We start from the raw sequence: 14,879 nt of genomic DNA on the forward strand, positions 1-14,879 counted from the left end.
TGCTAGAAACTTGGTTCCCTTGATTACTCTTTCAGCTTAAGGCCACCTATGGGTCTATACAATGGACAACGAGGAAACCCTCACACCGCAGGGCAAGAACGAAACATATATCATTATTTCATCCTGTTTTGTTATATTCACCAGACAGATGCTATAAACAAGCATGTATTATGATTTTTGTGATAGGTAAAAACCTATATTTCGATAACCAGGGGTTTCATTATTTTTTTGCAATGGTTTTGTTTTTGTACTTTTCATCATTTTGTTTAATAAAAATGTATGAAATATTAAAATTCTGGAGGTACTTTTCAGTAGTTTAGAAGGGTAAAAGTACCTGTTACCGCCTCATAATGAATGGCCTGGGCAAGGGATGACCATTTGACATATCCTAAAGAAAAAAATTGTGTGCAAAAGGGGAATGTAGCTCCACCCTGAATTCATCGAAAATTTATCCTTGATATTTTCAAATCAAAGTGCATTTCATCAAATGGGAGAGTTGGGTGGGGGGGGGGGGGGTACCAATTTAGTCAGTTTTGCTTACCATAGTTTTCTAGATTATTGATATTTTCAAGTCATAGTGCTTTTTGGTGTAATTATCTCTTATCTGGAGTGACATGTTAACATGCATTTTTTTATGTGGTTTAAGTACAGATCCAAATTAGAATCAGGTGGGCCTAGTTCAGTATAAATAGACATATTCTTACTTATGGATTCCATTGAGGAAAATAATATATTTTTGACCCGTGCAGGTCCGGATGTCAAAAGAATAGGCCTGCAGCAGCGCTAAGCTTGTCGTAAAAGGTGACTAAATAGTGCTCAGAACCTTAGCCAAGGGCTAGGGCGCTCTGCCCAAAGAGTAACTGGGATGTGTGCCCCAGGTGGTGGAATGAGGCACCACTGGCGTGTTACATGCTGGGGTTGTCAGGCTATAATACGGAAAACCTGACCGCAAACCATAGTGGTGCACTGTGATGGGAAAGATGCCATGTTCCTCGCACGTTAAAGAACCATACTGTGGTATTCTTCTGGAGTAGGAACCATAGGGCTCTGCCACAGGAGGCTAAATTGCCCGACCCTACCCACCTCTCCCTATTTCCAGTGGCAGTCTAAATTTGTTGACCCCATTGTCCTTGTGTCCCACCCCTTTTTTATTTCATCATCATTTCATGTTCATTTTATCATCCATTTCATGTTCATCGTCTGAATATAGCTGAAATATTGCTGCTCGGATCTTAAACCCCAACAATCAATCAATCAATCATGCATTGTTTTCATACTGAACTTTTTTTAAACTTCAAAATGAACCGATCCGTTAAACCGGTGATCACATTAGGTGACCACAGAGTGGTCATTGTATTTTACAGTTTTTATTGTTTTCTTTGTCAATTTTACACATATTTACATAATGTGATAGATTTAAACATCAATTCATATTTTTATTTTACATTTCTTTTATTACAAACAGATCTAACGTCATTTTACATAACAAAACTGCAATCAGATCAGTCACCGGTCATCGGTCATCGATCCGTCAGCGATCAATCAGTCAATGGTCATCGATCCGTCAAATCGTTACGCGGATCGGTTCAGGGACTGTACTGTGGCAGAGCAGCAAGGTTTGTACTCCTATTGAATATCACAGCAGGGTTCATTAACATGATTCATTGATGGATTAGTACAACACAGAAGAAAAATAAATGTACACACAGAAAAACGAAACTGTTCAAATCCCTATAATATCTGGAAAAACTATAGTAGTGTATCTTTTTAAGATGAATCTTGATCATGCACCACATTCAGGTTTTTCAACGATAAAAAAATTCAGCACTCTGCCAGATCCATTCAAGGACCAGTATTTAATTCAACTCAGACATCCAGCTGTAAACACTCTCGTCATATGTCACATTATTTGTTTAATGTGTCTGTTTGAAGACTTGTAAATCCCATCAGGGTGCAGACATTACTTTTGCCAATTAAGGTAGATTTTGAAGCCCCAGGTTTAAGGCCATTTGTAGAAATTTCCATAGTAACAAGTATTCAAGCTCCATGCTTATAGCCAATTATAGTCAAGTTTTAGGCAAAATATAGAATGTTTTTCTTCCATTCTAAGCCAATGATTCGAAATGCATTTAATTTTTCAACTACTGGGTGGGGATTAAATATACTCAAGAGATTTTCAAGTTTTCTACAGATTTCATGGGGTAGATCATTTCTATATTTGGCCTAAACACTTGTTATAAATAAAGTGTCTCTATTAGCCTATTTTTCTCTGCTCTCTATGATAAAATTGAAATTTTAACTGGCCTGTCAATGCTCACATGTTAAAAAAAAATAATTTAACTTTCTCAAGAGGAGAATAAATTTAAAGCAATCATTACTGAAAGAGAATCCATATTTATGACTTTTTAACTTTTTAAGCCACAGGTTTTAAGTATTATTTTTATAACAAGTATTCAACTTTCACTCATTAATAAAACTATAAGCACATGTAGTTTTTTGTAAAGGCATTTACAAAACATATATTGATGATATTGCTCAGTGTCTTCCCTTGATTTTCGACATGCAATCACTTAATGAATTGCCTTTAGGTGGTGAAGTTAATAATTGAGTAAGAAAGGTAGAAAGTTTAAATTTACCTCTTAAAAGTTCATCAAAGTCTTCCATAGGCAGTTCACTGAACATTGTCATTGTATGCACAGTGAAACCTGTCTAAACTGTTCCCAGAATAAACTGAAAACCAGTTTTAGAGGATGTCCATGTAAAAATCAGGCAAGTCCTATGATATAGTTAATGCAACAATTTTTTACCCCACTGATTTTTTTGTTTCCATGTAATTTTTATATCAAGTATAACAAATATTTTTAATGGCTCAGAAAATGAATTTACAGTTCCCTAACAAAACAACAAAATTTTTCAAAAAATAAAGAGTTATCTTCCTTTTGCAATGAATTTCAGTGCTTTCTATGTAATTCGTATCTCTTTAATCTTTACAGATAATCAAAAACCAACATCAAACTTTTAGAAAGGATGCATTTGTGGATGAAAATTATTTGAATACAAAACTTGTCATGTGCCACACACTGCCTTGTGTTTGCCTGGACACTTTCTTAAGGAGAAAGACCTAGGGTAAGGGACATAACTCATGAGATCAGTGATATGTTTGTATCATATTCAATTTCACCAAAGCCTGTCAAGCTTTCATTTGAAACAGAATGAAATCAGTCCAGGTTACTTTGATGCTTACATGGGATTGATGTGCAATGCTGAATACAAACGTTCCAATGATTTTTTAAGAGTTGTGTCCCTTACCCTAGGTCTACCTCCTTAAATGTATTTTGAACCTTGGTAAACTGAAAACCTGTCTAAACCATACCAGTCCTGAAGTCCCAAAGAGGTTCACTTCACTTAAGACAGGTTTTATTGCCTGTTTCTTATTTGTCCCAGTATCTTTTAAACATTGTCGCTCTTTTTGTTGCATTTTTTCTCCAGTTGTGTGGGTGTCCCAAATTACAGCTGAGACTAATATATTATAGTAAACTTTCTTAATTAGTCAAGTTACGTAAATGCATGCCAAACTTCATTTGATCTCTGTATAAGGGTTTGGTTGAGAAATAGCTCCCTGCATTGATGTGTGAGCACTGACGTACGATTTTTGATGTGTCAGCTGAGGTCTAAACGCCAAACATTATTTGATCTCTGGTGTGGGTGGGGTTGGGAAATTGCTCCCTGCATTGATGAATGGAAGGTGACGTATACTCTCTACTGATTTTCGTGATATCAGGTCATTGCTCAATGTGTTGATGTTTATATACTAAAATATTAAGCCTCTCTCAGGCACCTACCCATATTTCTATTTAGTAACACGTGTGCTTGCATGGGGTATATGGTAAGCAATTTGATAAAATTTTGATGAATTGATTTGATGAAGTGTTTTGATGAAGTGTTTGCACCCATTTCCATGAAACTTTGAGAAATTGTTTATTTCTTTTAATGTAAGTTCTCTTTCAATTGTTATAAAATGTTGAATTTTTGTTTACAAGTTATGCGACTTAATTCATAAACTAAAAGGGGGGATTTCTCATGGTTACACAATAACCTGAAAACGCTTCCAGCAATTTTCCTTAAACTTTAATTAATTGTTACTTCTATAAGTGTAAGCTCCCTTTTGATTTTTATATATTTTGAGTTTTTTTTTTATCACTTCCATTCTAGTCAAAATCTTATCCTGTATTAATCACAATCAAAACTCAGAGCTCTTTCATGTTTGAATCTGTCTATATTTGCCTCAGCTGTACACTGAGATGGACCTCTGTGGGTATATCTAGCTGCACCCTGTGAAACATTTATTATTGTCATTGGACTCATTTCAGACACTGAGAACATGCCACAAAGTCTTCAAAGTCTTTGTTCTTTTTTCACAAAATAAATGAAAGTTATATAAGTAGTATATTTGTATCTTCTCATTCCAAGCATTCTTTGATTGTTTGGGATAAAATTTTAAAGTTTTCATGTCAAAGCTTTATTAAAACTTGAGGCAATAAACTTTGAAAGGAAAAAGCAAAAATGTTGTTTTCAGAGTTAATTGGCATGAAACATTACCGAAAAAAAGATGTGAAAAGAGGAAGGCTTTAAATTGTTTTCAAACGTTACTTGAGAAAAAATTTGAAAGTCATCGTTGATACATTTTTGCAGTGAAAAGAAAAACCCTGTTTACATTTTGTATGTTAAACTGAGTAATTTTAAAAAGTGAAAATTTACAACTTATAACAGTTGAGGAGATTTTATATGTTACAATTCCTGTTAATTGACAGGTTGGAATGAGAAGGATTGGCAACACATTCCTTTTTTTTTTATCATAAAGTTCTTAAATGTCACTGAGGTTTTTATGTGCCTCTTATTCCCGATAGTTGTGTTTAGGTAAGACTTTATTATGGTGTACTCCGTCAGCTTAAACTTGGAAACCTTTCACTGTAATGGTTTTTAAAATTGATCTGGAAATCCAAGCATGTTGTAATATACTATGCATTCAACTTTTATTGGCCTGTAAAATCTTGTCCTGTTTTGCCCGATGTTCATTAGTACTGTGGTTGCACTGCAAAACTATGTCTACTATATTACCCATCATCATATCCACTTAAAGTTGTTAACTGTAAATTATATGCTTGCCATGACATCACTGAGTGTAATGTGTAAGATTCTAGTTGCGATGTCACCAAATGAATATAGGACGCTAGTTGTGATGTCACTGAAAGTAAATGTAATATTTGACACTTGTTGTGACTTCATCGTAGAAAAGCCATTTCTATAGCATCTTGTTATGTTTAAGATTTTATGTGAATATGACAACATGTGATTGCAATGGGAGATAATCCAACTTTAGGATTGTATGTGTAGCTTTCAGTAGTATCTTGCATATTTACTGGATAAGTTTGCCTGTCTTTTAGATGGTGTGGCTCTGCTAGCTAGTAATTTTTTTCATCAACTCATTCCAGAATTTGTTTGATCAGTGTGTGATAAAATGTTTGATGCATTCTTGACAAAAAGAGGGAAGAGAGATAAACTTTAATTGATCACAGCTATACAAGTACTTGCAAGAGTCTGAAAACAATACTCAGGATTTAAAAGGACTTGGTACATCAATAAATCACCCACTGCCTTACTTTTATGGCATGGAACTAATTAATACAATTTCATAGAGATTCATACGCCTTTACTCAAGTTACTATAAGGAAACCAGATGAAGATTTGTATTGAGCCCCTTTTGGCCACTTATATACTTTCTTATGCCTAACTTCAAATTTTCAATTGCTATGACTACTTCCATTCTTGTCTGAATCTTGTCAAACCTCTAATCACAATCCAAGTAGAGAGCTGTATCAACTTTGAATGTAATGTCTATACTTGTCCTAACTGTTCAGGATTTGAGCTACTGTCATATCAAGCTATGCCCAGTGAAGCATATGATTATCATTTATGCCATTTTCATTATGACACAGCACTTTCATTGAAAATCTTTGATTGTATTAATGAAAGTGTTCAGTGATATTAATTTATACCTACTCGAGGAGTGGATGGTATATTTGAACAACCTGCATCCATCTGTCCGTATGCCCGTCCGTCCGTCCGTAGTTAACACAGTTTATACATGTACAGAATTACTCATTCCTTTTTCCTTTAAAAATTCCATTTGCCTGACTCTAAGGAAGACTTGTATCTAACCGAGAAAAGAAAGTTTCCTAATTAATTGAATTGCCCCATCATACATTCCAACATTATTTGAACTTTTTTCATGATAGGTATCTAAAATGTCAAGAATTGTTACATGAAGGGAAATCAAAAGTATAAAAAAAATTTGTCTAATTAATTAAATAACCATTTATTTTTTACATTAACGTCAAAGAATGATGTTGTAAATTGTGAAGCTTTATATTTGTTGATATTAGAAGGAATGAAGGTAGGATATTTTGATTTTATGATTTTACAGTAATTTGAAATATATTGGTACTGATTATCAGATTTTTATAAGTTACCCCATAATTGGCAGCTATTCTAACTTGAAAGACAGTGTCCAAAAAAATCGCACAGGTGTTCTGTTGTAATGATGCAAGACACATTGATAGAATCTGAATTTTAAGGCAAATTTCTATCCAGAGAGAGCACTGTTTAGATCACTCAGTAGCCTAGCTAGATTTATATTCTAATATGACATCTTCATAGCGTCAAACAGTATATAGCGGTACAATCCCACCTTTAGCACCTGCGCACTATCTCTTTTCCTTCGCTGTTGCTTTGAGACTAAACACTCATTTAAAAACGTTTACATGATGATTGATCGGCTGAGAGTTTATCTAATACTATACTGACACTGATACTGATACTTATTCAATTAATGGTGTACTTGGATATGTGGTTTATTTCTTAATTAATCCAACTTCCATGCGGGGAAGGTTAAACGGAACACTTATTTTGGCTATGCCTAGGGAAATTTTTGTCACAAAATTTACCATATTTGTCATATTGGAAAAGATACAACTCTTTCTGGGGGGAGATTTGTAATCATTTTAACATGGGTTTGGCATTTATATTCTCATTTAACACCTCGCTATCACTCAGTGTTAAATAATCGAATATAAATGTCGTACCCATGTTAAAATGAGTACAAATCTACCCCCTCCATGAATTATTTCGTAATTGAAATCAGTATCACTCTATGTCAAGTTACTATAAAAGATCTTTATTTTTTATAACCATTTACGCTTTAAAAAAAACAGGATGTATATGTATATAGTAATCATACTGACTGCTCATCTGAGTTCATCCATCCCGTTTCCATTCCAAAAATCTGGAACACACTGAATGGTATTGAATGAAACTTTCACACATTTTTATTATGAAATTTTATCGGAAGGTTAGGCATCATTCGTATAAGTGAATGAAGGAATATAACTACTGTTGGAGCAGTCAAAAGGGAGATAATCCAACTTAAAGGTAAACCAACTCCACCTAAACCACTCTAGAGATTTTGTCAGAAATTTGTAGGAAGGTGGAGCATTTTGAAGAAATATATTAATTGCTGTAGAAGGACTTGTAGTGGGATAATTGAATTTAAAATATACAAATGCATTGAACTCCATTCGAATCTCGCAAGAGGGGGGTTTTCTCTTTGTGCACTTCCTTGCAAAACCTTATTATTTCTAGTTTATTTAAATTCTATTTTTCATATCATTTCATTGAGTGTTCAACTTTCAGTACGTGAACTGATCCGTGCAACAAAAATTGTGATTGGTCATCGATCACCGTTCAGTTTCTGGTCAATCATCGATCCGTCAAACCGATCCATCATACCGGTGATCGCATGAAATGACCACAGAGCGGTCACTGTATTTTATGGTTTTTGTTGTTTTCGTTGTCAATATTACACATATTTACGTAATATAATAGATTTAAACATCAATTTATACTTTTTTTTACATTTCTTTTATTTCAAGCAGATCTTACGTCATTTTACTTCACAAAACTGCGATAAGATCGGACACCGATCATTGGTCATCGATCCGTCAAATCGTTGTGCGGATCAGTTCAAGGACTGTATTCAGGAGGTTTTAAGGGAAAATCAATTATTTGACTTTTTTTTTTTTTATTTAAACCTTTGTTTGTAACTTTTTTAGCTCACATGATTTAATAGGACACAAGTCATCAGTAGACGTCTTATAGGACCTGTTGCACTGTATCTCATACATTTGAAAATCTTTGCTTTTATACTGACCATACCTAAACATGATGGTTAGAATAAGAGGGTGAAATGACACCCCATTTTGTAATTTATGAAATATCAAACTTGTGAAACCTAGTTCAGAAAGTGACAGAAGTGCCGAAACTTTCAGTCATGTTTTAAGGGAATTTCCCCTTCCCTAGCACCCTCTTTACCAAAACTTGCAGATGGCTTTGTTATGATATACAGTAAAACTTGTCTAAATCAAACCCCTTTTGTACTGTAGAATTTGTTTCATTTAAACAGGTGTCTGGTTTACTCAGGTTTAAAGTACATTTCAACTTACATGAAGGGATTAAAAAAACATGTCCGATTTAGACAGGTTTACGGTATTTTCAGGGTTTGGTTAGACAGGTTTCACTGTACATAAATCAATTCTTTGGCCTTAATTGGCAGGTAACATCAAAAACGATATCAATATTTATTCATTGTCAAGAAGATTTTTATGTAATAGAATAATTAATGGACTGAAGTTCAAACAGAGTCGATAGGTAGGTGATAAACATATTAAGGGATTTAATTTGAGTATAATTTGGAAAAATTATATCATAACTAAGATCACACTTTGATAATTTATTAGAAGGTGTTGTATTATGTAAGTTATCTTTTCTTTTTTTTTATTCTTCTGCAGAATTATGACAGGGCAACCTGCCATATCTATGTCTTTGTATACCCCCTAGCAAACAACAAAGTTTGTGGGATTTACAAGGTTTGCCATGTCTGTCTGTCTGTATATCACTGCCTTAATAGTCTCAGGATACCATGCTTGCCTCAGGTGCAGAAAAATGTCGGTTCAATCACCAGCCAAGTCCCAACAAAGACTTAAAAAATGTTTATCCCCGCTTCTCCCCCAAGCATTCAGTATAGCTCTGGCATTGTCTCATGTGGGGAATTCTCTCCAATTGACAATGTCTCATTTGGTAAATTCTCTCTAATTGACATTGTCTCATGTGGGAGATTCTCTACATTGAAAATTGTCTCATGTGGTAGATTCTCTCCATTGACATTGTCTCATGTGGGAGATTCTCTCCATTGACATTGTTTTATGTGGGAGATTCTCTTCCATTGACATTGTCTCATGTGGGAGATTCTCTCCAATTGACATTGCCTCATGTGGGAGATTATCTCCAATTGACATTGTCTCATTTGGTCAATTCTCTCCAATTGACATTGTCTCATGTGGGAGATTCTCTCTAATTGACATTGTCTCATGTGGGAGATTCTCTCCATTGACATTGTTTTTTGTGGGAGATTCTCTTCATTGACAACGTCTCATGTGGGAGATTCTCTCCATTGACAACGTCTCATGTGGGAGATTCTCTCCATTGACATTGCGTCATGTGGGAGATTCTCTCCCATTGACATTGTCTCGTGGGAGATTCTCTCCATTGACATTGTCTTGTGGGAGATTCTCTCCAATTGACATTGTCTCTTGTGGGAGATTCTCTCCAATTGACATAGTTATTTGGGAGATTCTCTCCACTTGACATTTTTTCATGTGAGGGATTCTCTCCATTTGCTTTATTTCATGTGGGGAATTCTCTCCAATTTGATATTGTCTCATATAGGAGATTTTCTCCCATTGACATTGTTTTATGTGGGAGATTCTCTCTGATTGACATTGTCTCATGTAGGGGATTTTTTTCCATTGATATTGTCTGATATGAAGTATTTTTATGTAAAAACAAATTTTTAATCTAAAAATTCAACTATTTAGTACTTTTTTACTGAAAGTATACTAATTTTAACCAAAAACCTCCCACAAATCTTAAATTTGTTTATGTGGGAGATATCTGAATACTTCATTGATTGGTGGGAGACTCCTCATGTGGGATGGTTAACAAGTATGCAACAAAGGCCACTTAAATAAAAATAGGAGATGTGGTATGATTGCCAATGAGATAGTTATCCACCAAATGCCTAGTAATGAACAATTAAACATTCTAATGACAGGTACTTCTCTATCTAAGAATCTGGCAAAATGTATAAAAGGTGTGGCACATGAAGGCAAAAAACGTAGAGATTTTATTGTATTTAAACAAGTATTTATATCGGATAACCACCAGAAATATCCATCAAAATGATTATAAAATTTGCCTTTTTAAGGAATTGATAGGTCAAATTTAGTTGAAATGCACTACAGAAACATAGCGGGAAAATTTTTTCCCGCCTTCTTTCCCTATATACCCAGTCAAAAAATCTCAGTCACAGATGCTTCAGTATAAACTTGATTAGCTTTTTGGTTGTTTTCTAGATGTACTGAATACATTTGAGGCAAAAATGACTAATTTGGGGAAAGTGATGTACCACCCATTGCCTGATTCTTACGCAAAATGGTACTTAATAACCACCTACATGAAAAACATGTAACCCATCCTCCTTCAAATTTCATGTTAATTGATTATTCTTCTAGTTTAAGAAAATGTTGCCTTAAAAAGTCAGTACAACTCACATTTAATATATTCATAGAAGAAACATACAGGTGATAAATTACATCAAATTCTGTTTAGGGAATATTTTGACACTTTTTTATCTTTCAATTTTTCAATTACATGTATAATTAATAATTATTCTCTATATGACTATATGTATTTTTCTATTAGGGTTATAACTTCAAATCATAGCTGTCAATCATTAGGTTATAAATAAGTTGTTTTGGGAAGGTTTTTCATGAGTTGTTATGATTTTACCATGAAATAGAAGGTATGTAGTGCTACATATCGAATCAAAATTTTTAAGAGCTTTCTTGTGGTCATTGTTTCCAATTTTATGTCATAATAAGGGGGTTAGTGTCAATATGTTTTAATATGATTTTAGCCCATGCCTATGGTAGATGGAGCGCATTCATTGTTTACAGTGTATCGGCAAAGTCTTATTTGGTGAGGAGAATATTTGAAACTTTCTTCTGGGAAATTATCATTTAATAAATAAATAAATATAAAATTGTATCCATCGACGTTTTAAAAGTGCTTCAAGATTTGCGTAATTGTCTACGTCTGTGTGGACAAATTTTATCATTTCTGTCATAATATTTTCTAGCCAATCATAGTTCTGGTCTTACATTGTTCATATTATGATATACCTATATAAAAAGGTATTATTCAAAATTGGAATTATTTTTGATGTATTAAAAAATAGTGTAAAAAACATTTTGGAAACTTACCCCTTCTAAGAGAGGGGGGGGGGTAGTTATGCCATCATGACTAAGGAGAGGGGGTGTAGAAAGTTTTTTTTGCTTTTGTTTTCCACCTAACCTTGACCCTGCCTGCATAAGTTACCCTATTAGTAGGTTCTCAAATGTACAGGGTTCAACAGGCTGAAAGGGGTATTAGTCCAGTTAGGGCCAATGTCTAGTTTATTACTCTAAAATAATTCTGAATTCTAATAATACCTTATTTATATATCTTCTGCACTTTTTTACTACTGACTTTATCAGTTTTGGCTTCTTGCAGTTTTGTTCAGCCTGTTTATATTGAAATCAGTGATAAGTTTGTATCATATTCAATTTCACTGAAGCCTGTCAAGCTTTCATTTGAAACAGAATGAAATCCAAGTTACTTTTTTGCTTACATGAGATAGATGTAAAATGCTAAATGCAAACATTCCAATGACTTGTAAGAGTTGTGCCCCTTTCCTTAGATCTACCATCTTAACTCACCATTTTCATCAGTGGAATCTGAACCATTGCGGTTGTTTTTATCATTGATGTTCAAGAAGATGTTGATCGTCGCATTTAAAAATTTTTGTTGTTTGGTTTTTTTTTTTGGAAAAAGGGGGGGTAGGGGATTTCCCAAGGCAAGACATGGTCTGAGTCCCTGTAAGCCAAGAATTATAACTTTGTGGCTCTGATATCTTTATTTTGACAAGTCTGAGTTAAGACCAACATCAAGATAAATTAACTTAAGAATATTTGAAATTGGGGTGTAGAGCTCTGTATAAGGGGTTGGGCAGTTTGTGCAGAGGGGTCAAGAGCTAAAGGTTGGCAAGTGGGGATTCTGTACCAGATGTAAAGAGGATGGGATTTCTTTATTGCCAACCTTTGTCTACAGTGTGCAACTTCAGGTTTAATGAATTATGAAAATATCACAAGCTACTTAAATATGTAAATACGTATTCTATTCAAAGAGATATATTTAAAAAAACTTCAATTGAAAACTTTTTAAAAAATAAGATTTTTTAGGTTAGTGAACACAAAACCTTGAGGTTACTAATATTGTTTTACTCAGACTTTTCATTAGCGATACAATTACTTTGATTTATTTTTTTTTATTGTTTTCTTATTGCAAAGTTAAATTAAATGAAAGGAACTACAAATGTTCAGTGTTTGGTGCCTTTCTTTGTAATTAAACACAGTTTTAATTCAAGTTTTAAAGTCGTCTAGTAGTTAAGTCTGGACTGCATTTGTTCATTCAATGATTCCTGCATAATGACATAGTCAAGAATCTTCGATGTGGTCAAAATAACTCACCCTGTATTTCTTTTTTTGCGAGTGTTATTTCATTCTTAGGAAACAAACATGAATTAAATTCAAGTTTAAAGGCGTCTCGTCAAATAGTCTGTCTACGAGTGCCCTTAACATCGTAACTTCAGTTAGGATTACATCATCAAGTACAAAAAATGTCAACAAAGGTTTTATTGTAAAGCTAAATAGACAAATATATTAAATCGGTAGATACACAGTGTTAATTCTTTTGATTTGAAGTATTTCTAATGGTAAGGAAATCTAAGATCTTCACTATAAAGGTAACATTCCATTTAAGATTCTGGCAGCATTGAACTTTTTGTTTTTCAGAAGATGGTCATAGATTTTTGTTAGAACCAAATAACTTCTTTATTTGTTTATTATATTAAAACCTAAACCAAACCCCATTTGGGCTATATGATATGTTCAATTTAGACAGGTGTCCAGTTTTCCAAGGTTAAACCACATTTAAACTTATACAAAGGAATAAAATGGATTAGCTCAAAATTACAAATTTTAGATTTACAACAAAATAAATATTGTGCATTTATTACAATTCAAATTTAAGAGGACTTTGGCAATGTAGAATCCAGGGAGGTTCCCTGCTTAGAACCTCTTTTTGATGGAAATTTTTTGATAGTTTTGTGCACAATTTCAGGGAAAAATGAGACAATAATATCCTTTTAACTCTTTTGCACCCCCTATTCAATATCTCAGTGTCTATCACAGGTTGGGGAGTTAGTTTCTGTGAAAGAAAATTTACGATTCAATAAACATTCCATTGAGGACATCTCATAGTTTGGTTGTTTGGACCTCATGATCAGATGTATGAATCATGATAGTACTAGTTAATCTGTGATTTCAATATCTTTTCCATTGATTTTTATACTGCCACAGTACAAGTGGATGGTATGTTAGGATCACCTTGTCTGTCCGTCATTCTGTTTGTCATTCCATTGGTCAGAGTTTCATCACATTTACAAATAGATGGATTGATTTTAAATTTTGTATGTGGCTTTATATTGTAAAATGGGGCATTTGTAAGCAAAGTCATGTGCTGTCCAATATCAACCTCCTATTTGTGGGACTTTATACATTTTTTTACTAAAATCCTGACTCCCATGGGATATATTGATTTCAAATTTGGTATGTGGCTTTATATAGAACAGCCATACATTGTAACCAATTTTTGTGGCTATAGAATATCAATTTTTCTGTTTCATGGATTGCCATATAAGTGGGGATATACCTAGCTTGACAATGCATCATCATGTTTGCTCCTTGTAACCTAAAACCCCTCACACACAAAGATTGAGCAAATATGAATATTTCTGTCTGTCTGTCTAATCTACAAAATATTGTCCCTTTCTCCTCCTTTGATTTTGGATTGCCATATAAGTGGGGATATACCTAGCTTGACAATGCATCATCATGTTTGCTCCTTGTAACCTAAAACCCCTCACACACAAAGGTTGAGCAGATATGAATATTTCTGTCTGTCTGTCTAATCAACAAAATATTGTCCCTTTCTCCTCCTTTGATTTTGGATTGCCATATAAGTGGGGATATACCTAGCTTGACAATGCATCATCATGTTTGCTCCTTGTAACCTAAAACCCCTCACACACAAAGGTTGAGCAGATATGAATATTTCTGTCTGTCTGTCTAATCAACAAAATATTGTCCCTTTCTCCTCCTTTGATTTTGGATTGCCATATAAGTGGGGATATACCTAGCTTGACAATGCATCATCATGTTTGCTCCTTGTAACCTAAAACCCCTCACACACAAAGGTTGAGCAGATATGAATATTTCTGTCTGTCTGTCTAATCAACAAAATATTGTCCCTTTCTCCTCCTTTGATTTTGGATTGCCATATAAGTGGGGATATACCTAGCTTGACAATGCATCATCATGTTTGCTCCTTGTAACCTAAAACCCCTCACACACAAAGGTTGAGCAGATATGAATATTTCTGTCTGTCTGTCTAATCAACAAAATATTGTCCCTTTCTCCTTTGATTTTGGATTGCCATATAAGTGGGGATATACCTAGCTTGACAATGCATCATCATGTTTGCTCCTTGTAACCTAAAACCCCTCACACACAAAGGTTGAGCAGATATGAATATTTCTGTCTGTCTGT

General features: G+C 34.1%; 1 protein-coding gene across 6 annotated transcripts in view; it reads left to right on the forward strand.

Moving 5' to 3' along the window:
- Positions 1–14,879, forward strand: part of LOC148597989 (extracellular sulfatase Sulf-1-like) — a 95,612-nt gene that overhangs the window by 33,312 nt on the left and 47,421 nt on the right. For 2 of the 6 annotated variants that reach the window (XM_088561155.1, XM_088561156.1), the window contains one exon: positions 1,466–1,616. The exons of the other annotated variants lie outside the window; for them this stretch is intronic. The gene's annotated coding sequence lies outside the window, so the exon portion shown is untranslated. The remainder of the gene's footprint in view (positions 1–1,465; positions 1,617–14,879) is intronic. 6 annotated transcript variants of the gene reach the window in all.

This window comes from Perna viridis, chromosome 14 (assembly GCF_037379345.1).
Source record: "Perna viridis isolate PV_CMFRI_1.1 ecotype Kerala chromosome 14, ASM3737934v1, whole genome shotgun sequence".
Lineage (NCBI taxonomy): Eukaryota > Metazoa > Mollusca > Bivalvia > Mytilida > Mytilidae > Perna > Perna viridis.